Raw genomic sequence first — 24,363 nt, forward strand, 5'->3', positions numbered from 1 at the left:
AATAGTTACAATGAAAACTACTATTTGTATGCTAATTTTAGCCAAAAATCTGGAAGCACAGATTTTTCTTCAAAATATTCCTTCACTAAGCACTCAAGTTCGTGGCAAACAACTTTGGATTAGCTTTGGTTACTTAGGTTTTTCTAATTTTACTTTATTTTATGTGTATTGTATCATTTTATCAGTCAAAGTATCTAATTTCTATTTTGACTACCAAGTTTTGCAGCTTTGAAAGACTCTGCATTTCTCAGAAAAGCCAATGGATTTTTAAGATGTAAAGTAAGTTTTGAAAGTAGGCCATAATGAGAGCAGAGGGCTCCTATTTTCTCAATAAATCATCAGATCACAAGTAGCTAGAACTGGGACTCAGTATCTGATATACAATATTAGCTAGTTCCCATATTTGGTTAGAATGCTGAGACTTGATGAACTTATAGGACATCTAGTCTGTCTAAATATCTGGTCCCAGAATTTTCTCCCTGAACCTATAATTACCTTCAGCACTTTGTATTTTTTTTCAGGACCTGGTTTTCTACTAATGCTTTAGAATTTTTGAGCATTTGGTACATTATTCTCATTGATCATATGCCACCATACTCTCCTCATAAATTAGTTTTCTTCATTAGCTATTATTGTGATGTATACAAAATGAGACTGGCTACTTCATGTGGATATAGGACGGACAATCAGGCATCGGGAACCTATCAGGAATTGACCCCAGTAAAACTACCTAACGTTCCTTCCCTAAGCAGCTATTGCTTGTCCTGTTGCTCCTTTTCTATCGCTGGGGCCTTGTGGGTGTCCACTCATTTATAATATCATATGGGCTGGTTTGAACTTGTCCAAGCTTTCTTCAGGAAAAAGTTCACGGGTATTATGGTCCTGTCATGTCCAGAAGACACTACCTTGCAGCAATGCTCCTGGTCTTTTGGCCTTGACACTCTTCTCCACACATATTCTTGAATATTTATTGAGTTTTATATTTACAGGTGTCTTATATACCATGTGATCTTGGCTCAGTGTACTACTCCATTACTGTAATTTAATATCTGAGGCTGAACTGATCTCAATAACTAACCTCATGAGTCCTATTATGATCTGTGTTTTATCACTCTCCCAAAAGTACATGGCTATCTCTGTATGAGATGTTTCCAGATGCTGTGGGATGTCAATGCCTTCCTCTAAAAATGCTTTTCTCAGAAATTGTCCAGCCATGCAAGTTTTTTTTTTTTGTTTCTCGACATATCTCTGTGTATTTTGAGACATGACCACTTTTTGTTTCCAATCTTACTTTTTTTTTTCCTGATTGTCTAGTCTGGTTTGGAAGTAATTTTCTTCCTTACCCTGCAGTTTGCCTTCTGTGACTGATTTCTGTATTCTCTCTCCATAGGATTCTTCTGGAAGTTTGGTATTGTTGCTGTCTCTGGGCAATGGATCAGCCCTTTGAGGAAAGAAAGGATATCATCCTTCTAACTGTGTATTGCCTAGCTTTTAAAGAGTGCTACTTTCTCCTCTTCTCTTTCCCCTTTCTATATTTGAGCATTTATTACTCTTCTTTTTCTATCCTCTGTCCTTACATTTTAAACAAAGAAATACCTTCAGCTGCCAACATGATCATTATTCTCTCAACATCAAATCAGTTCACGACTTCGCATACTCCTTTAAACATGTCTACCATGAAATACAGAACTAGTTTTAAACAATACATGTTTCCCTTTAATATACACAAACTTAAACAGAGACATGGTGACAAGTCCACAGGACAGTTATCTCAAGACCCAGTTCTTTATAAAGCCTAAGGATTTAACTGGTCCAGAGAATTTTTATTATAACTTGAATCAAGAATGCTCCCTCACTGGCTTATTCTTTGACCCTTTCTTCTCAGTTTGTGGTACTATTTTGAAGGTAAGAGAACCACTATTAGGTGGAGCATGAAAGTCAATAAGTAGGTCACTACGAGAAGGTCTTTGAAGATTATACCAGTCCCTGGTTCATACTTAACTTCTTTGGCTTCCTGGTACATCTTAATCTGAATAGATTCTGACATACACTCCTATAGCCAAAAGTTTCGCTGTCCCTCCACACTATGAGGAACTGATATCCTGCTGAAACTAGAAATGAAAAGAAACCTCCTCTCCCCTAGGTTGTTTCTGCCCTGTGACTGGGTCACAGCAATTCAAAAATAAGATGATTCCTAGTCCCAAACATAATTTTAGAGTTCCACTAATTGTTCTAAAACAGAAATCTGGGTGAAGAAACAGCAACAGTTCACCCAGTAGATAACACATTCCACTACAAGTGAGGCATAGTTTTGCCATGAGCACCCCAAAGTTTTTTTTAGCTCAATACCAACACAAACGTTGCCTACTTTTAACAACTACTATACATATGAGCAAACTCTGTTGTTATATAAGAGTATTTAATGATTTTGATCAAACTCTGTATTTTGAAATACTTTTGGGATTTTCCAAATATTAACAGCCTTGAAGCATACATCAAGGTGTGAATGCATGCACATCCACCACAATTATCTATCACCAAGTAAATATTTATTTATGCATGTAACAATTAATGAAAAAAGAGGCAGTGAGCATGGAGAGATAAGTCAAGGTCTTGGAAGGGGGAAATGGAAGGAATAAATGATGTAATTATAGTCTCAAAAATAACAGAAATAATTTTAAATACAGAGAGGGAGAGAGAGAGAGAGAGAGAGAGAGAGAGAGAGAGAGAGAGAGAGAGAGAGAACAAAGTTTGATGGGTGGAAAGAAAAGGTAGGTATGAGAGGTGGGGAGATGGTGTGGAATATGAAAAATACACTGTATGAAATTCTCAAAAATGAAGCATTGTCTTTTAAAGATGTTAAGAAAGACCACCACCTCTATGGTGGAAGAAAGCAGAGGGTGAAGACACTGCTCCCGCAGTTTATTCTGCATAGGTATTAACAAGTTTTAGTTAATATCTATCGCTTCGTAGAACTTTGATAAACTATAGAAATGCCAGTCAGTTGAACATAATTTCTGTCAAAGCTGTTAATTTTTTTTCAATTTTTTAAATCTCCACTTTCAGAGTGATGCGGTGTTTTAAAACACTGGTATTAGTGTAATTCTTTAAATGTTTCTGTAACTGAACCAAATACACATCAGAGATTTATAGTTTTCAAAAGTCTTTACTGAGAGGTCATTTCAGGTGATAAAAGTTCTAAGCAAAACCACAGGTATCAGAAATGATGTGTTGCTTCATATGGAATGTCATTTAGAATAATGGCCTCTGCCCTGTGTCTAAAGCAATGCCTTTTGAAGATAAGCTTCACCTTCTAAACTAAGTTTCCAAAATAGCTAAATATTTTCGGGATCCTGATCAAGACAAGTAAGAAGAATTAAGTTATATCTAATCACAGAAAACCAAAATGATTCTTTATAATTCTTTAAAAGAATGAACTGCTGCTCTGTTTGTGATAATTACACACAAACTACAAATTATTCTTGTTCTGACAGAGCTCAATGGTCCATGAAAATTATTGCTCAAGAGTTTTCACTGCTTCCGTGTTGATTCAAGGAAATAGAAAACTGTGAGGAATTGAAAGCTTGGTATTTCATCTAGGGCAGATAAAAGTCACAATGTACCTACACTCGCCTACCAAAGACTGCTGTTGTCTTCTGTTACAGTTTCCTATTGCTGTTCTAAGTCACTATGAGGAAAAACAACTTGGGGAAGAAAAAGGATAGTTCAGCTTACAACTCTCAGGTCATATACTACATTGATCAACAACAGAAGATCCTGCCTCAAACAAAGGCCAAAGTTGAAAACTGTCACCCAAGGTGTCATTTTTGCTGTAGCGTAGGTGTCTGTGTGTATTCAGACACACACACATATGAACACACAAGATAAAAAGGATAAGTGTAAAATCTGACTCTAAACATTTTTAAAGAGTTCCACATGAACAAATAAGGAGAAACATTTGCCCATCAGAAAGAAGCACCATCGACCAGCAGGACATGAATGAAAAAGAAGGGGATTCTAAATACAAGAGGTGTGTTATCTAAAAGATTTATTGCTAGTAGGAAAAGAAGTGGAGCAGAACTAAAAGCTGTCATGGGGAAGAAACAGTGGTTAAAACCGTTAGATGGAAGGGGGAACATATGTACTCTTTTGCTTTGCATAGCATTCACATTCTTCCTTTGCTCAGACATAACTAGTAACAGGTCTGCATCTTGTTTCACTCTAACTCGATGTCCAAATGACTTTGTGTGGTTATACTTTATTAAACACTTTATATTCAACAGTAGAAAAGCCAAGCCCTTGTAGCTTGTTCCAGCTGACAGCTGACAGCTGTCAAGACTGCTTTCCTTTCTCATTACTAATTTGATGAGCGATGCCGGTATTGCAGTCAGTCTATCAACCCTCTATTGACCACCGTTCACTTCTATCATCCCTCATTAAGGTTACAAAAAAGGAAGCAAATAAATATGTAACATTCCGATTGATAAGTGTTCCAGGAAACAATAAGTAGGATTATAATGAGGTGGGGCAAGAATATATTGGGTTGATGTTCAAAATAGGACTTTGAAAGGTCTCATTCTTAAGGGTGTGTTTGAGGAGGAATATCATGTAAGTGGAAGGGAAGAAAAATATTCCAAGCAGAGAAACAGCAACAGCAAAGCTCTCTTTCACCAAGAAGGCTGCTATAGTGAGTGAAAAGTTGAGGTCCTAGATATTGGTTTCTGCAGAAAGAATTTTTAGAGGCCAGTGATAGTATGAAAAGAAGGCATTGGTGGTAAGGGTTGAATAGAAGAAACATAATTTAACTCTCTTTTGCTCTAATGATAATTTTATAGAGAGATATGGTAAAGTAGCATGTCACAAGCTATGAAGTAGTCAATTCACAATTAATTCACTATTGAAAATGGCAGTATAACTTCCTATTCAAGGTAGAGCAGACATAACTTTACAATGGTTGTTCTGAGCAATGCCCTTATAACCAAAGGATCAAAATACCCCCCCTACAATACCAGAAAGAACACTGATGGGACAATACATAATCTATATACAATAGCTTGCTAGGTGGATTGTTGTCTAAATGGTTCAAACTGAACCAAAGCAGACACTAAAAATAGTGTTCAGTACTCAGAGAAATCATGGGAAAACTTTAAGTGACACTAAAGGGTAATGGTTAGATACATCTGAAGGGCGAGACACTTTATACAACCACCACTCTAGTGGTCATTTCAATAGGTCAGTAGCATCTGTACAAACACAGGGGCAACTCTAGGCTAAAAAAAATAATAAAAACAAAAACAAAAATAAAAACATGAGACATTAATGGTGCAGAGGGTTTTAAGCATATGGTCTACAGAATTTTCATTTCAATACACATAAGAAGCTCTAAGAGGATTTATTAAGAGTATGAAACATTGTGCCCTGATTCAGTCATCATCAAGTTGACTCTGTAGAAATGTTCTCAGATTCCCTTCTACAGGGAAAAGTCTACTTGCCCTTTTCCAAGCTTTACACTGCAATAATTTCTTAAATATTAGTTAAATCTTAATCATTTTAGGTTAGACAAAATTAACTCTTAAAGAAACACATGATCTGTCAAAAACAAAAGCAAATATACTATTGCTTACAGAAAACAGATATACCTCAAGGGTAAAATATACACTAGACAATTTAGTAAATGTGGCAATGCAAGCTGGCTGAGGTGTGAGCTTTGATCTGTGTAGAGCACTTTCTGTCCTGGAGTCCTTCCTCTGAGGCCATCTCCTCCATGACCTGTACTGTTAGATATCTTCAAGGCACACTCCTCGGGAGCCAGGTCCTCTTTGAACTTCAATAAGTAGGCCTCTTGATGTATGGTGCAAAGATGACCCATATTCTATTCAATTCAATTCAATAAGAAATAATAGGGTCATGGTAAGGGGCTTTGGGTATATTTAAACAGACTGATTGATTCAAAGCCCTGCTGTAGTATAGAAAGTAAGGTTATTATGGTTGGAAAGAATACAGGTATGGAATTAGAAAGTCGAAAACCATTTGGAAATGACTAAAGCTGATTAACAATATGCCTTGTATGAGCAGTTAATTCCGTGTTATCTCTGTCTCCCCTGCCAATAGAATATGCTACAGTTTAAATCATAGAGCATTTATGGTATAATTAGTAGTTCATAGATAAGTATGGTTAATTCCCACTGCTGTACTACAGATTTTACTACTGATCAATTCTACTGTTATATATCAACTTTCTCATTGTCTTGGAACCATTTTCATACCTGTCTAGGTAATGATGAAGTCACACCAAGCCACTGTCCGAGTTTAAAGTCACATAATTATTCATTCCCTGGGGTATTTGTCTGTTGAGTTTCAATCATGCAAGAATCTCAATTGTACTTCATTTTCCCTAATTTCGTTTCCTATCTCAAAGCTTGTCATTTAACTACTGGACTACTTTTAAGTTTTTATATTTGTTAAATTTCAATGGTCTTTACCATACTTCAGAACCTCTTTTGTTATTTACTGACTGATATCTTAACTCTGAATTGAATTCCGCAGAATTTTCAAAGTATGACAATTAAGAGCATACTCATTAAATTCCTGATATAGCTCTACGCTAACACTACCCTTGGTTTGTTGAAATTACTTGAGACTTTCATAAAAACTTAGATAAGTTTCAACTACTGCCCCTGGGTCTTGATTCCTTCTTTTGAAAATGTGGTACACACACACAAAATAAAATTGTTACAAATCATTATGCTTATAAAATAATAAAATGCAAGAGAGAAGGAATTACTGGATACTAGAACATTGATCCACAAGGAATATTTTGATCAACACGATGAAAATCCTAAACAGCCATTGTAAATATTGTGGGAAGTTATTAACAGTAACTTTGACCTACTTTCCGGTCTCAAACATTACAAGTGCAGATCCAGATTGGTTATCTTTTAGGATCTCATTATACTTGTTTCATTCAAAATATCATTTAGAGGTTGGAGAGTCAGCTCAGCATTTGAGAATACTCAGTGCTTTTACGGAAGAACCCTGGTTCCATTTCTAGCACCCACACCAAGTGGATCAGTGCCAGTTCATTCCTGGAACTCTGGAACCATTTTCTAGCCTCTGTGAGCACCTACGTGCATGTGATCCATATAAACTCTCTCCTCCTTCCCCAGCATCTCCCAGGAAACCTCTTGCTCTTTTAGTCTCTTTCTCTCCCTCTCTTCCTCCCTCTCTCCCTCTCTCCCTCCCTCTCTCCCTCTCTCCCTCTTTCTCTATCTTCCTCTCCCCCTCTCCCCCTCTCCCCCTCTCCCCCTCTCCCCCTCTCCCCCTCTCCCCCTCTCCCCCTCTCCCCCTCTCCCCCTCTCCCCCTCTCCCCCTCTCCCCCTCTCCCCCTCTCCCCCTCTCCCCCTCTCCTTCTCTGACACAGAAATCTTTTTAAAATGCATTTGAAAAGGAATTCAAACAAATAAAGAAGAATGAATGACTCACAAATATCATTTATCCCAAGCATCCACCGGCTACTGTAAACTCCAATGTCTTATAAGCTACGCTCTCAAACCTCCTTTCTTTTTTCTTTTCTAAGAAGAAAGATAGTTTGACAACCTGGATAGTCCTGGATCCTTCACTTTGGCAAATTTGTGGATCTTTGGGAAATTTTCAGCAACTCGGTCTCTTCCATTTCCCTCTCCGTGGTTCTGTGGGAGATACAGTAGTGACAGAAATCACACATTTCAGAGAGTACAGTGAGCTCTGGTGCTCACCATGCTCTGAAGAGCAAACAGCCTGATAATTCTCCCACTGTGCTTTTTGTTGCTCTTTGGCCACCATCCTAATGGAGGCAGGTATCCTAAGCATCCGACCTCCACCTTACTTACCCACAGATGCCTTTGCCCTCCACTCTGCCACCCTCCTCCCTGTTTCTAGGATGTACTTGAAAGTTCGTGAGACTTTGAAGCCTCCATTTTCTCAAGTGCCTCTTCGTAAAGTTTCTCTCTATTTCTGGAATCAAAAACTTTTTAAACTCTAAGGAATCCATCATTCCTTAGACCCAACTTTTTCTGGTAAAAATCATTCTGTCTTCCTTTCAAGGTTTTTGGTTAAAGTCTGTCTTACCATCATATTATCATTTCCAAACTCTAGGACCCATTGTTCTACAATGACTATAGTTGGATACGTTTTTCAGAAATTAAAGTAGGTGAATATTGAAGATTTCCTTCATCCAGGTTTGTGACCAGTGTCTCTAAGAATGAACTTCTTAAATTATAACATTACCAAATGATGGTGACAGTGTAAGTACTAATGAAAACATGCTACAGACATTGGTGATGGTGACAGTGATCCCTAAATTTTTTTGGGTCCCACCTCTATAGTCCTACTTCAGACATATCATTTTGGTCATCCTATCAAAATTCATTCACCTTATTCCCCTAACCCCAAGATAAATTTAATAGGTTAGTGAAACAATTACATACACACTACTTACCATGACTGTTCATCTACAGACTTCCAAATTACATGCAGGCATGAATGACAATTGATTTTTCTTATACCTTCCAAAAAAAGAACAGACTATCTAATTGGTGCCATGCTATCATTTACAGGCAAGCTGTACTTAAATAGCCAAGAATCATATGCCATTTTTTTTGAAGGGGAAAGAAGAAATATTTGCTCACAAAGGAAAGTACAGCAGGAAATGAAGCAAGTAATGCTTACATGTTAATTTTTTCCCCAAGGCTGGTACTGGCAGGCATGGACTCTGCATACCTCCAAGGATATAATAAAATATATAAATGATACACCAATGTTTCTCACTGTTGAAGAGGTTGCAACCTCTGAAATTTACCAAGCGTGAATAACCAGCCATCTTCCACCAGGCTTTGGGGACAGCTTGCTTGACTGCCGCCTGCCTGTGAATGATAGCCTAGGGGGATCTAGCTTTCTGAGAAGAGCTCCTTAGTTCCCTTCTTCATTGATTTAACATGCTTATTTATTTGTCTTTATCTTGCCAATCCTATGAAGGAAGATTCCCAGGCTCCCATCTCTCAGTAACTATAAGTGGTTCTGACTGTACTTTAGCAGTGGCCAGTGCTGGTACCAATTAATTTGTTCCCTTGAAGAAATGGAAACAGGTAGTTGGAGTCATGCTTGCAGAGAGGCATGGGAGTAAGTATAACTATTCTGAGATCCTCTACGTACTGCAGTTAAAGTTTTTTCCTCTCTATGGAACAGCATGCTGTGATAATAATATTTATTTATCTATTTAATGAAATGTTGAAAGGTTTATTTAGTTGTTTGCAAAGTGAAATGAAGTCTACCATCTAGTGTTAAATATGATCATCATCCATTCTAGCAGTTTTATGTGAACACTCTGTTCTGGTTTTGTTCTCTAAGAAGTCTGTTGTAGGGCAGCTAAGCAATTTTATCCAGAGCTCTCTGAAAGGTTTCCATGCTGTGAGGATGTGGAGAAGCCAAAACGTCCCTGATCACTATAAACAGCATAGAAATTAAGTCATTGCTGTGATACACAGACAAGAAAATATTCTCCAAAAACTTCATAGTACAGAACAGGACTTTCATTAATGAGAAAAATATCAGAAGAAAATCAAAGACATAGTCAAACAGAGAAGTGACTAACATTGTGGGAGACAGGCACTTCAGGAGAGCCAGAGAATCCTGCTTTGACCGTGCCACCACGGTCTACTGTCTAGAAAAGGCCATAAAAAATTAGAGTAACTGGTGCTAGGAACTACCTACCCAGAAGACTCTAAACTTTAAGAGGTTCAGAGTGGCTCTGATTATCCTGTTTTATACTTATTATGAATTTGGGTGAGTTACAAATTCATCCCATAGGAGGGGTCACATTTTTCTCCTGAGGCAAAGAATAACAGAAATCAAAATACCCATGTTTGTAAAAAAAAAGTCCATCTTCCCGTGTCACTATAATTATGTTGAATGGAAAAATAATACAGCTTGAGCATCCTTTGTCTGAAATTATAAGGACCATAAATGTTAGGATTTCAGATTGTTCAAAATGTTAAAATATTTGCAGACATATAAGAAGGTATCCTTAGGATGAGGCATAGGTGGAAGCATTATGACGTTTATGTTTTCTATATACCTCTTACTCATAGCCTGGAGGTAATTTTATGCTATATTTTAAACCATTTTGTGAATGAAATGAATTTTCATGCTGTGGAATTTTCCATTTAAGCTATCTTGACAATTTGTAAAAAAGTATCAGATATTAAAGCATTTCACACTTTGGGTTTTTAGAATAAGGTTGCCTCTGCTCATGTTTACAAAGAGCAAAAGAACCTAGCATAACATTCAGAGTAGGAGAAATGCTTGATATCAGAAGAGATCTAAAGAGGAAAGATTGGGATAAATTTAGCAATGGAAAGGTTATGCTAATGAAAAGAGCACTCCCTACAGTTGCCTTTAAATACAAGAGAGGCTTCCACTTCAACTCCCTCTCCCCAGCCCTCCAAAGGCTGGAATTCCATCCTTTGAATACAACAACTTGTACATGCATTCAGAAACTATATGGCAAGAATGGATGTGACTCAACTGGTCTCCTTCAATTCTAATTTCTACCAGTTAGATAGTCTGAGGGAAGAGGAAAAAAAATAAAATAGCTAGCACTCCTTGTAATCAACACCAGCTGCCTGCAATCAAGCTCAGAACTTTTGCAGGTGTTTGTAGGACTTGGCTGAAGAATTTTTGACATTTCTATATAGAGGTCAAACAAAGGTCAGGAGTTGAAGGAGATAAGAATGAAACATGGCGCACGCTTTTTGCACTAGGCTGATACTGTATCCGATTAAACAAATAGCAGTTGTTCATCAGAAGCCCTAGCCTGGGGAGGGAATAACACAAGACAACACTGAAGTGAAGAAGCAGAAGTGTGTGAGATTTGGGGCTGTTTTGTCTGGGTGAATATGCTTCTGTACTGGAAGGCCTGTGACTGAGTGAGGATGGGCACTGCTCCATGTTTCTTGAGGATCTCTTGCAGTTGTCCTGAATCAAAGCCATTCCATTATGATCCATATTCAAAAGTATCTGCACTGATGGCAGTAACTTCATTTTTCCCCCTGCAACTAACTGTACTAAAAGCTGATTTATTGTACAGATTTCATAGCATTTTTAGTATGGAATTTAAGTTGGCAAAAAATTTCCAGAAGGGTTAATTCGAAACAGCTACGATGGCAAAAAGAAGATTAAAGGCAAGGCTATTTGCTCTGGATACTTTCCAGTCACTCTTGAAGATTTTTTTTTGCTGTAAAAAAGATATTTTGAAGATAAAACTATTCCCATTCCAGTGTCTTCAACCATTTTTAGTAGCATGTGCATAACTGTCTCCTCCTCAATGATACACATTGCCTAGAACTAGTAGATTGTTAAATTCTTAGTAGTTCCAAATTCATATTTTCAACAATCAACAAGCTATTTTTCTTCAGGGAATTTTGGCTCCTCCTAAATTTTCTTCTACTTGTGGCAAACATAGAAATGTGTTTGGGATGGACATTACCAGTTCTGATTTCAGTTTTGTCAATATTTCTCATATGTGCTTCCTGGTGTGTTGTCTAAGCCCTGGATTGCCCACAGGTGTAGTAATCTGCTTTCTCAGTTCACCGTTTCTGTGAGCAAAGTTAACTTGCTGTTGGGACAATGTATTTAAAACTTAAGATTTAAACGTAGAAGATTAATATTTTTAAATTACAGTGTTTGAGTTTTAAGTTCCCTTACCATTATTCAAATAGATTTAGCTCCTATGGATGGTCTGTGTCTATGTGTGATGCTGGGAGTTAATCTGAAGTGACTTCATAACTACCTATCCGTTGATTGTATTTTTGTGCCTCCTCTTTTCCTTCTTTTGATATGTGTTCTGTGGTCAGGTTTATTAATATGATTGTATCTAAGTTGAATGTATTAGTTATTCTCATTGTAAATGAATATAATTAATGGAAATTTATAAAGTATTCCACAAGCCCCTGCATAGCTGGACTTGCTTTGGAGGCCTATACCTGAACCTGGGTTGTACCTGCACAATGGTACAGGGAGCTTTATCTTCCTCTGTCTGTAATGAAGAAAACTACTGATGTCTCTTGTGAAGAAGTGAAGTATTTTCTTAATTCTGAAACAAAGGAGGCCTGTTACGATTAAGTGTCTGCATACATGTAATACTCCCAGAGTCCCAGAAAAATAAGAAAACTAAACTTAAAAAGATTTTTTTTCTAAAAATAGAAGCTCACAAATATTTTTATAAGAACTTATGTCTACATAATCAAAATGAATCTTTGGGTTAGTTTTTAATATTACTTAAAAATAGTTATAAAATGGTATATGATACAAGTATACATTGCAAGTTTTATATGTTTATAAAGCTTTAGAACACTGTAAGATAAATTTTATTTTGTTATGAAGAGATTTCTAAACATGAAAGCTTTAAATTTCTTATATTTACTCAGTGATCAAACAACTTAATGGGATCGTCAAAAACTAGATTGGCTAATGAAATAGTGAATTACATGTTTAATTAAGATATGCTGCTGATAGACATTTTAAATTCATAGCATTTTTACTAAAAGCTGTATCATCACTTTAGATCTCTGAGACTTAGAGACTAAAACAGCAGGCACAGAGCCTTCATGGGGCTGATCTGAGTTCTCCTCATAAATACTATGGCTTCCAGGTGAGCGGTTTTATGGGATTCCTGAGTGAACGAATGAGTGGATCTCTGATTCCTGTGCCTTTTCTTAGGCTCTATTCCTTCTGTCGGTTTGTCTTGTCCAACTTCTATGTGATAAATTTTATTTTGTCTTATTATATTTTATTTTGTTATATTTTATTTGTGTTTCTTAGAAGCTGGTTCTTTTCTGATGAGAGACAGAAAGGGAGTTGATCCAGAGGGGAGGAAAAGTGGGGAGGAGTAGAGGGAAGGAAAGATAATCAGTATATAATATGTGAAGAAGAAATCTAGTTTCAATGAAAGGAGGGGAAGGAAAATAACATAGCAAGCCCATGGACCAAAATGACAACAACAACAACAACAACAACAACAACACAAAACAAAAACCAAAGAGACTGGGAGTTGAAGAGATAGCTTATTTGTTAGTATGTCTCCCATCCCAACACAAAACAAAAAGGCCCATGTTCAGAGCCCCCACACCTACATATTAGCCTTTAAGTGAATGATAAGCTATAGTCCACACACACATACACACACACACACACACAGAGAGAGAGAGAGAGAGAGAGAGAGAGAGAGAGAGAGAGAGAGAGAGAGAGAGATTAGCTAAAGAGGAGGGCTGTAGGAGAAAAACATGAATCTCCCTGGGAAGAAAAATAGAATAGATTTTGTGGCGTAGCAGGGGCAGAGAGAGGATGGGAGCAGGGGGATAGTTTGGAGGTGATGGAGGGAGAGAGTATACAGAGAAACAGCTTGGTGATACACACACCTGTAGGCCCAGCTCTCAGGAACCTGAAGCAGGAAGATGACCAAGTTCAAAGATCAACCTGAGCTACAAAGAAAGTTCAAGAACTGTATCTCAAAGCAACTAACAATTGAAAAGATAATTTTGAACCAAAGTTTATTTCTAAGAAAGGGAGACCGAAAATTCGTCAAAATTCAGCCACTGAGAGTGGAAGAAGATCAAACATTTTTGTGGACAAACTCAATGTCAGAGGATCACCTTGAAGATCACCAAAAAAGTAAATAGCTGTGCATTTCATTTGTTTAGTTGACTATTTTTACAAAGTCACGGCATGGTGCGAGATAATACACAAAAGACCCACCTCCTGTTGTTAAATCAGGGCTGTACTTTGCAACTTTCTTCCAAATCTGAACCCTCTTGTAAGTTTTAGTTTTACATTGTTAAAACTTGAGGAATTAAAAAAAAAAAAAGAAAAACAAGCCACAGCCTTCAATTCATTAATTCATTAAATTGTGCATATGTTTGCTCTCTGTAAAAATGGAATGGAAAGCTAAGAATAGGACAGATGAGTCAGTTACTACTCACGTGTTTCATCAATAAAGTTTTAAGGGAGGCTGCTATATGAGAAATCTGTGAGCTTGGGAATTTCTCAATAAAGCTGCTTACTCAGCTCAAGACTCTTCCAGACATGAACTCTCAAAGTCCCGCTAGCCTTAGAACAAACAGTGATAATTTAAATGTCCCAAATCTGTTCTTTAGCTTATCTTGTCACAACATCCTTAATACGAAGGCCATTCCCCCCTCACTATAATTCTACTTTTAGCTTAGAGTCGTGTGTTGAAATGTACCAGGAGGATTTGGTAGTCGTAGGGCCATAAAATAAGCATACTTTGGTCTTCCTTCTTCTTAAGCTACATATGGTTTGTGGGTTGTATTGTGGATATTCTGTGCTTTTGAGCTAAAATCCACTTATCGGTGAGTACATATCATGTGTGCTCTTTTGTGCCTGGGTTACCTCACTCAGGATGATATTTTTCTAGTTCCATCCATTTGCCTGAAATTTTCATGAAGTCATTTTTTTAACAGCTAAGTAGTACTCCATTGTGTAAATGTACTACATTTTCTGTATCCATTGCTTCTTTGAGGGACATCCGGTTGGTTTCCAGCTTCTGGCTATTATAAATAAGGCTGGTATAAACATAGTGAGGCAGGTATCCTTGTTATGTGTTGGGGCATCTTTTGGGTATATGCCCAGTAGTGATATAGCTGGATCTTCAGGTAACACTATTGCCAATTTTCTGAGAAACAGAAGGAAAAGCCAAGAATGCCCACAATACAACTCAAACCATGTGCAGCTTAAGAAGAAGGAAGACCAAAGTGTAGATGCTTCGATCCTACAGAGAACGTGGAACAAAATAATCATAGAAACTGGAGGGAGGGAGGAACCTGGGACAGAGGGAAGAGGAGGAGGAACAAAGGGGGCAGGACCGATGTTGGAAGGGACAGAACAGAAATACAGATCAGGGAATTGAATAGAAACATGTAGCAGAGGGGGGTGGGAAACTGGGGGTAGCCACTAGAAAGTCCCAGACACCAGGGAAGTGAGAGGCTCCTAGGAGCCAATGTTGATGACTTTAGACGAAATACTCAACAAAGGGGAGATACAACTGGTAGAGACCACCTCCAGTAGATAGGCATGGCCTCCAGTAAAGGGCCACCCACACATCTCAAAAATTTTAACCCAGAAATGTTCCTGTCCAATGGAGAGACAGGGACAAAAATGGAACAGAGACTGAAGAAAAGAGCCATCCAGAGACCACCACACCTAAAGATCTACGCCATCTGCAGAAACACTATTGTTGATGCTAAGAAGCACTTGCTGACAGGAGTCTGATACGGCTGTTCCCTGAGAGGTTCTACCAGCACCTGACCAATACAGATGCAGAAACTCACAGCCAACTATTGGACTGAGACTGGGGACCCCAGGGGAAGATCTAGTGGAAGGACTGAAGAAGCTGAAGGGAATTTCGACCCCATAAGATGAACAATATCAATTAGCTGGACCACGCAGTGCTTCCAAGGACTAAACCACCAATCAAAGATTCTACATGGATGGAGCCAGGACTCCAGATGCGTATATAGCAGAAGATGGCCTTATCTGACATTAATGGGAGGGGAGGGAGGCTTGATGCCCCAGGGTAGGTAGATTTTAGAAGGGTAAGGCAGGAGTGGGTGAATGGGTGGAGGAGTACCCTCATAGAGGCAAAGAAGAGAGGGGGATAGAATAGGGGATTGGTGGAGAGTTAATTTGGAAAGGGTATATCATTTGAAATGTAAACAAATAAAATGATTTATAAAAAGTGAAAAGAAGCATAATCTCAGAACAAGCACATAAAAAAAAAAAAAAGAACCACATATTCACTCCATCCCAATACCACTCAGCAAAACTAGCAGGAGGCATCTACATGGTAAACTGGCCTGACTACAATATATTGTCTTTCTTGTATGCACATATAAATTTAATTAAAGGAAAAGTTTGATGTAGACAGGGTATTATGCTTCCTGTTGTTTCAGTGAGGAGTCAGTAATGCGTATAGATTCCTTCACCTTTCCAGCTCAATCAAATTCCCATAGGAACCCTTTAACCATACATTTGAGATGTACAAAAGCGACAGAATGTAGAGTGTTCTAGAGGAGTAGGGGTGGCCTGGTGGCAAGGAAACAACCCCTGCAGGCTAACCCCAACCTCTCCCAATTTAGCAAAGTGACCACAAGGTATCCATTATCTATCTATCTAGCTAGCTAGCTAGCTACTGTACAATCTTGAATACAGAGATGCAATCATCCACCTCCAGAAAATGACTCTTGATTTAGAGGAATATAACTCACCACAACTCATTTGTACCACTCAGATTTTCCTACCGATCGCTTCATGGACCATGTGCCATCAGTGTGTGAGGTACATTACAGGATGCAGGAGGATGGCAGGAAAAGTGCCTGCAGAGCAAGGCTGCTAGTGGCAAATTTGCGTCATGAAACAATCATTATCTCTCTGTACTTACTAAGCAGGATCAATAAGACCACTTCCTTTCAACAATCCGTGACTGAACAGTTCTTATAAGGTGAAGACTGTACCAAAAGCAGAAAATAGTTACCATTGTCTAGACATAAACATATTACAGAACACCTTCTCCGTAATCACACTTAATATATAATAGGATTATTTCTCCTGCTGTTGTGTTGCTTTATAATACATCTAATAGTAGAAGTGCTAATATTGTTACTAATCTTATTAAAATGATTATGACTATGACTGCAGAAGTGCCTCTCTTTTTATCCTGCGTTAGAGTTCTAAGAGAGGTCAGAAAAATTAAATGGCATCTGTAAGACGGAAATGAGCTTACACAGAGCACAGAAGGAGCCTGCAATCCTGATCCACACTAAATTTATAACTGTCGATGCTATTTATCTATCCTTTATACTGTTAAAAGTTGCAATTTTTCCTCAGATCATTGTCACGTCTACATACTTTAAATCAAGTAAGTATTCAATTGAGGATAAAAAAAAATTCATTTCAGCCCACTCAGTAGTTTTTCTCATTTCTTGATTGCTTTATATTTGAGAAGAGTTCTTATTCTTGTGTTGTCATGATCTTTGAAAACCCAAATATTGGTAGGTTTTTTTGTTTAGTTTTTAAAGACTGTGACATTGTTGCCTGGTTTACCTGGAACTCACTATGTAGCCTAGGATACCCTCAGAGTCATGGCAACAACCTACCATGACTGTTTTGTTTTTAAACTTTTTTTCTTTTTTTTATTAGATATTTTTTATTTACATTTCAAATATTATTTCCTTTCCCAGTTTCCTGTACAAAAACTCCCTATTTCATCTCCCCTCTCCCTTCTTCTATGAGGGTGTTCCCCAAAACAACCCACCCCTTCCCGCCTCCCAACCCAGGCATTCCCCTACAATGGGGGTGGGGCATCCAGCCTTGACAGGACCAAGGACTTCTCCTCCCATTGCTGCCCAACAAGGCCATCCTCTGCTACATATGCAGCTGGAGCCATGGGTCTGTCCATGTATAGTCTTTGCGTAGTAGTTTAGTCCCTGGGAGCTCTGGTTGGATGGTATTGTTCTTATGGGGTTGCAAACCCTTTCAGCTCCTTCAATTCTTTCTCTAACTCCTCCAATGGGGACCCCATTCTCAGTTCAATGGTTTGCTGTTAGCTTTCGCCTATGTATTTGTCATGCTCTGGCTGTATTGTGGTGTTTGTATGTGAAAGAATAAGGTGATAGTGGGGGTGGGGGACAGAAGAGTCAAAGGAAATCTTTGATTTTGTACGTTATGGGGTTTTTGGGTTTGTTCACAGTTTATTTGTTTTTTTTTTTCATATAGCACCTCAACTTATAACCCAAGCTGTCTTACAATCATTATGTAGTTGCCCTTTCACTTATGGTGATCCTCCTGCCTCTGTATCCCTAGTGCAGAAGTTACAGGCTTAAGCCACCTTCACAAGAGGCACGAATTCTATCACAAGGAATTTAAACTCATAACTATCTCCCCAAGGACTGACACCAAAGAACCATCAATTTTCTGATGGTTTCTTTTTAAAGTTTCAAAACAAAATTTGGGATTATAGGATACATTCAGTCCACAGCATTTACTAAAGATAATAGGGCAAGATGGTCCACTTACAAGCAGGTGTAGAAGACAGTTTAACTGTGGACTGACTCTGAATATTGAGCTTCCTATGAAATAAAGGGTAAGTTGAGCCTTAGTAGCTCCTGTGCATTATGTCCAAAAGTGGGAATGACTTGAATGTCAAATATATGTGCCAAAGGTGACATCATATAAAGTTGGATCTGTTCCCTAATCATTTCCAGGTTGAGATTTCTTAACACTTTTAAAAAATAATATGAGGGTCCTGACAGTTTTGCTTAGTGGTTAAAAACACTTGTTACTCTGGCAGAGGACCAGCATTCCATTCCCTGTGCCCACACAGTATCCGATAGCCACCTGAAACTCCACTTCTGACCTCATGATACAAATATGTGTGTGGATATTTAAATGTGCACATAAAATAAAATAGTTAAAAGATAATGAGAACTAATATTGGATGGCCAACTTTTTCTTTCTTTCTCCAGAAAGTGGCTCATACTATGCTTAGACTGGAATGGTCCCAGGGTGACCTTGAACACATGGTAATCATTCTGTCAGTCTCCTGAGCAATATAACTGTATGATGAAGCTCCATCCATGTCTAGATTGTCACACTTTAAGGTTACTCCAAAAGTATAATGACTTTCTGTCAGCTCTCAATCACTGGCTACTCCTTGAGTGACAGCAGAAGACTCATTTCAACTCACAGTTTTGGAGACCTTGGTCCACATTTGGCTCATCTGGTGCTTTGAGGCCTGAGTACCATGATGATTGACTGTGTGTGGTAGACCAAAGCTGTACAGTTTATGGTATCTAGGTGGCATAGATAGAATGATAGTGACTCATAATATGCCCTTATAGAACACACCTCATAGCTTCCTGCCAAAAGATTCCACACTTTGAAGATTCTGACAGTTCTCCAGAGTGATGAACTTCAGAACAATCCTTTAGCCCATGAACTTTTACAGAGGATGCCAGATCCAAACTCTGCAGATACAAATAGAGCCCGTCCATGAATGCATGCTCATACAAACACATCTAACATCATTTCACTAAAGAAGAAACACTTTTAACTGTAACTGTAAGGAATGTTAGCACTTTAGGGGAATGTAACCAAGAAAAAAGAACATTTCAACCATGAATTCAATTGAGTCTCAAGAATATATGGTAAAAACCCAATTCCCAGAAGCTCAGAATGATACCACATTCTTAAGGGTATTATTAACAACGGTCTGTATGATGGTGACTTGGAATGTGATTACACTAGATTAATATGAGCTATGAATTCTTCAGTCATGTCTTTATAAAAATACATCGTGGAAGGGAATATAAAATAGAGACAAGTCAGGGATTGGAGTGCTTTAGTCACAAGCCAAGAATGCCTTGATGTAACCACCAGGAGCAGTAAGAGGGAGAAGGGATTCTTTCCTTTAATGGGGAATAGTGGGGTACTCATAACCCCATTATTTGTGACTTTCAGAAAACTCCTCATCTATAACTGGAGGAAAGAGTGGATGATTTTTTGAAGAGATGAACTTTCAATTAATAACTTTCAGTAGTCCAAGTCCAGAGAAACTATTTTTCCCATCTGTAAAACATTCAAATTCTCTCTCTCTCTCTCTCTCTCTCTCTCTCTCTCTCTCTCTCCCCCCCCCATATACATATGTGGGTGTCTTTCTGTCCTCTTTGTCTCTTCTCTATGAATCTGTTTTTTTCTGCCTCTGTCTCTGTCTCTGTCTCTGTCTCTCTCTCTCTCTCTCTCACACACACAGACACACACACACACACACACCCACACACACACACACACACTATTGTCTTCCTTTTCCTTTGTATAACTCTACCAAATTCAACCTCAGTATCTTGTTTTGAAGGTCTGCATTCAGATTAGTTTACACTTAACTCTGTCTCACATTTCAGTTCAGAAGAAAGGGAAGAGGATCAAGTCATAAAAATGTACATACCGATGTTTAAGTTAGCTTTCTCTTTTTCTGATAGTTGAGAACGATGATGACCAAAATCAACTGGAGAAGGAAAAGGTTTATTTCTGCTTATGGTTTATAGTACATCAAAGGAAACTTAGGTAAGGAACCTGAATGCAGTAACCCAAGCATAGGCCATGGAAGACTTCTTTTTACTAGTGTGCTCACCAAAGCTTGTGCAGCTAGATCTTTTAAACATGGCAGGACCCCCTGCTCTCTCATAGCACCATAAGCAATGGTCTAGGCCTTGCCTCAAAATTGTTAATTTAAAAAAGTGCTTCTCCCACACCTGCGGATCCCGGCCCGCAGCAGCTCTCTGCTCCCAGACCCCATGGGAAAGAGACCTTACCGCCTGGTCAGGTGGGCACTCCTGAGGCTGCAGAGCGGAACAGACCACCAACACTGCTCACCCCTGCCCACATCCCTGGCCCAAGAGGAAACTGTATAAGGCCTCTGGGCTCCCGTGGGGGAGGGCCCAGGAGCGGCAGGACCCCTGCCTGAGACACACCAGAACCTGAAGGAAACAGACCGGATAAACAGTTCTCTGCACCCAAATCCCGTGGGAGGGAGAGCTAAACCTTCAGAGAGGCAGACAAGCCTGGGAAACCAGAAGAGACTGCTCTCTGTACATACATCTCGGACGCCAGAGGAAAACACCAAAGGCCATCTGGAACCCTGGTGCACTGAAGCTCCCGGAAGGGGCGGCACAGGTCTTCCTGGTTGCTGCCGCTGCAGAAAGCCCGTGGGCAGCACCCCACGAGCAAACTTGAGCCTCGGGACCACAGGTAAGACCAACTTGTCTGTTGCAAGAAGGCTGCCTGGTGAAATCGGGACACACAGAGGCAGAATTCCTCTAGGACCAGGCACGTCCTGTGTTTACCAGAAGTCCCACACTCGCGGATCCCGGCCCGCAGCAGCTCTCTGCTCCCAGACCCCGTGGGAAAGAGACCTCTCCGCCTGGTCAGGTGGGCACTCCTGAGGCTGCATAAGCTCCCGGAAGGGGCAGCACAGGTCTTCCTGGTTGCTGCCGCCGCAAAGAGCCCGTGGGCAGCACCCCGCGAGCGAACTTGAGCCTCCGGACCACAGGTAAGACCAACTTTTCTGCTGCAAGAAAGCTGCCTGGTGAACTCAAGACACAGGCCCACAGGAACAGCTGAAGACCTGTAGAGAGGAAAAACTACACGCCCGAAAGCAAAACACTCTGTCCCCATAACTGACTGAAAGAGAGGAAATCAGTTCTACAGCACTCCTGACACACAGGCTTATAGGAAAGTCTAGCCACTGTCAGAAATAGCAGAACAAAGTAACACTAGAGATAATCTGATGGTGAGAGGCAAGCGCAGGAACACAAGCAACAGAAACCAAGACTACATGGCATCATCGGACCCCAATTCTCCCACCAAAACAAACATGGAATATCCAAACACACCAGAAAAGCAAGATCTAGTTTCAAAATCATATTTGATCATGATGCTGGAGGACATCAAGAAAGATGTGAAGAACTCCCTTGGGGAAACACAGGAAAACATTAATAAACAAGTAGAAGCCTACAGAGAGGAATCGCAAAAATCCCTGAAAGAATAGCAAAAATCCCTGAAAGAATTCCAGGAAAACACAATCAAACAGTTGAAGGAATTAAAAATGGAAATAGAAGCAATCAAGAAAGAACACCTGGAAACAACCCTGGATATAGAAAACCAAAAGAAGAGACAAGGAGCTGTAGATACAAGCTTCACCAACAGAATACAAGAGATGGAAGAGAGAATCTCAGGAGCAGAAGATTCCATAGAAATCATTGACTCAACTGTCAAAGATAATGTAAAGCAGAAAAAGCTACTGGTCCAAAACATACAGGAAATCCAGGACTCAATGAGAAGATCAAACCTAAGGATAATAGGTATAGAAGAGAGTGAAGACTCCCAGCACAAAGGACCAGTAAATATCTTCAACAAAATCATAGAAGAAAACTTCCCTAACCTAAAAAAAGAGATACCCATAGGCATACAAGAGGCCTACAGAACTCCAAATAGATTGGACCAGAAAAGAAACACCTCCCGTCACATAATAGTCAAAACACCAAACGAACAAAATAAAGAAAGAATATTAAAAGCAGTAAGGGAAAAAGGTCAAGTAACATATAAAGGCAGACCTATCAGAATCACACCAAACTTTTCGCCAGAAACTATGAAGGCCAGAAGATCCTGGACTGATGTCATACAGACCCTAAGAGAACACAAATGCCAGCCCAGGTTACTGTATCCTGCAAAACTCTCAATTAACATAGATGGAGAAACCAAGATATTCCATGACAAAACCAAATTTACACAATATCTTTCTACAAATCCAGCACTACAAAGGATAATAAATGGTAAAGCCCAACATAAGGAGGCAAGCTATACCCTAGAAGAAGCAAGAAACTAATCGTCTTGGCAACAAAACAAAGAGAATGAAAGCACACAAATATAACCTCACATCCAAATATGAATATAACGGGAAGCAATAACCACTATTCCTTAATATCTCTCAATATCAATGGCCTCAACTCCCCAATAAAAAGACATAGATTAACAAACTGGATACGCAACGAGGACCCTGCATTCTGCTGCCTACAGGAAACACATCTCAGAGACAAAGACAGACACTACCTCAGATTGAAAGGCTGGAAAACAACTTTCCAAGCAAATGGTCAGAAGAAGCAAGCTGGAGTAGCCATTCTAATATCAAATAAAATCAATTTTCAACTAAAAGTCATCAAAAAAGATAAGGAAGGACACTTCATATTCATCAAAGGAAAAATCCACCAAGATGAACTCTCAATCCTAAATATCTATGCCCCAAATACAAGGGCACCTACATATGTAAAAGAAACCTTACTAAAGCTCAAAACACACATTGCACCTCACACAATAATAGTGGGAGATTTCAACACCCCACTCTCATCAATGGACTGATCATGGAAACAGAAATTAAAGAGTGATGTCGACAGACTAAGAGAAGTCATGAGCCAAATGGACTTAACGGATATTTATAGAACATTCTATCCTAAAGCAAAAGGATATACCTTCTTCTCAGCTCCTCATGGTACTTTCTCCAAAATTGACCATATAATTGGTCAAAAAACGGGCCTCAACAGGTACAGGAAGATAGAAATAATCCCATGCGTGCTATCGGACCACCACGGCCTAAAACTGGTCTTCAATAACAATAAGGGAAGAATGCCCACATATACGTGGAAATTGAACAATGCTCTACTCAATGATAACCTGGTCAAGGAAGAAATAAAGAAAGATATTAAAAACTTTTTAGAATTTAATGAAAATGAAGGTACAACATACCCAAACTTATGGGACACAATGAAAGCTGTGCTAAGAGGAAAACTCATAGCGCTGAGTGCCTGCAGAAAGAAACAGGAAAGAGCATATGTCAGCAGCTTGACAACACACCTAAAAGCTCTAGAACAAAAAGAAGCAAATACAGCCAGGAGGAATAGAAGGCAGGAAATAATCAAACTCAGGGCAGAAATCAACCAAGTAGAAACAAAAAGGACCATAGAAAGAATCAACAGAACCAAAAGTTGGTTCTTTGAGAAAATCAACAAGATAGATAAACCCTTAGCCAGACTAATGAGAGGACACAGAGAGTGCGTCCAAATTAACAAAATCAGAAATGAAAAGGGAGACATAACTACAGATTCAGAGGAAATTCAAAAAAAATCATCAGATCTTACTATAAAAACCTATATTCAACAAAACTTGAAAATCTTCAGGAAATGGACAATTTCCTAGACAGATACCAGGTATCGAAGTTAAATCAGGAACAGATAAACCAGTTAAACAACCCCATAACTCCTAAAGAAATAGAAGCAGTCATTAAAGGTCTCCCAACCAAAAAGAGCCCAGGTCCAGACGGGTTTAGTGCAGAATTCTATCAAACCTTCATAGAAGACCTCATACCAATATTATCCAAACTATTCCACAAAATTGAAACAGATGGATCACTACCGAATACCTTCTATGAAGCCACAATTACTCTTATACCTAAACCACGCAAAGACACAACAAAGAAAGAGAACTTCAGACCAATTTGCCTTATGAATATCGACCCAAAAATACTCAACAAAATTCTGGCAAACCGAATTCAAGAGCACATCAAAACAATCATCCACCATGATCAAGTAGGCTTCATCCCAGGCATGCAGGGATGGTTTAATATACGGAAAACCATCAACGTGATCCATTATATAAACAAACTGAAAGAACAGAACCACATGATCATTTCATTAGATGCTGAGAAAG

The 24,363-nt window shown here is 39.0% G+C and overlaps 1 long non-coding RNA gene across 14 annotated transcripts in view; it reads right to left on the reverse strand.

Annotated features, from left to right (window-relative positions):
• LOC102550062 (uncharacterized) overlaps positions 1–20,469 on the reverse strand; it is a 156,002-nt gene extending 135,533 nt beyond the window's left edge. For 4 of the 14 annotated variants that reach the window (XR_593141.4, XR_010052793.1, XR_010052792.1 and 1 more), the window contains exons 1-2: positions 18,794–20,461; positions 7,597–7,688 (exon numbers count right to left, since the gene is read on the reverse strand). This is a non-coding gene — a long non-coding RNA (uncharacterized LOC102550062). Of the gene's footprint in view, positions 1–7,482; positions 7,689–8,476; positions 8,544–18,793 lie in introns of all 14 variants that reach the window. The other 10 variants (XR_010052794.1, XR_010052789.1, XR_005506182.2 and 7 more) reach the window with 8 other exon arrangements.
• Positions 20,470–24,363: the final 3,894 nt, after the last annotated feature.

Source organism: Rattus norvegicus, chromosome 6, assembly GCF_036323735.1.
Source record: "Rattus norvegicus strain BN/NHsdMcwi chromosome 6, GRCr8, whole genome shotgun sequence".
Taxonomy (NCBI): Eukaryota; Metazoa; Chordata; class Mammalia; order Rodentia; family Muridae; genus Rattus; species Rattus norvegicus.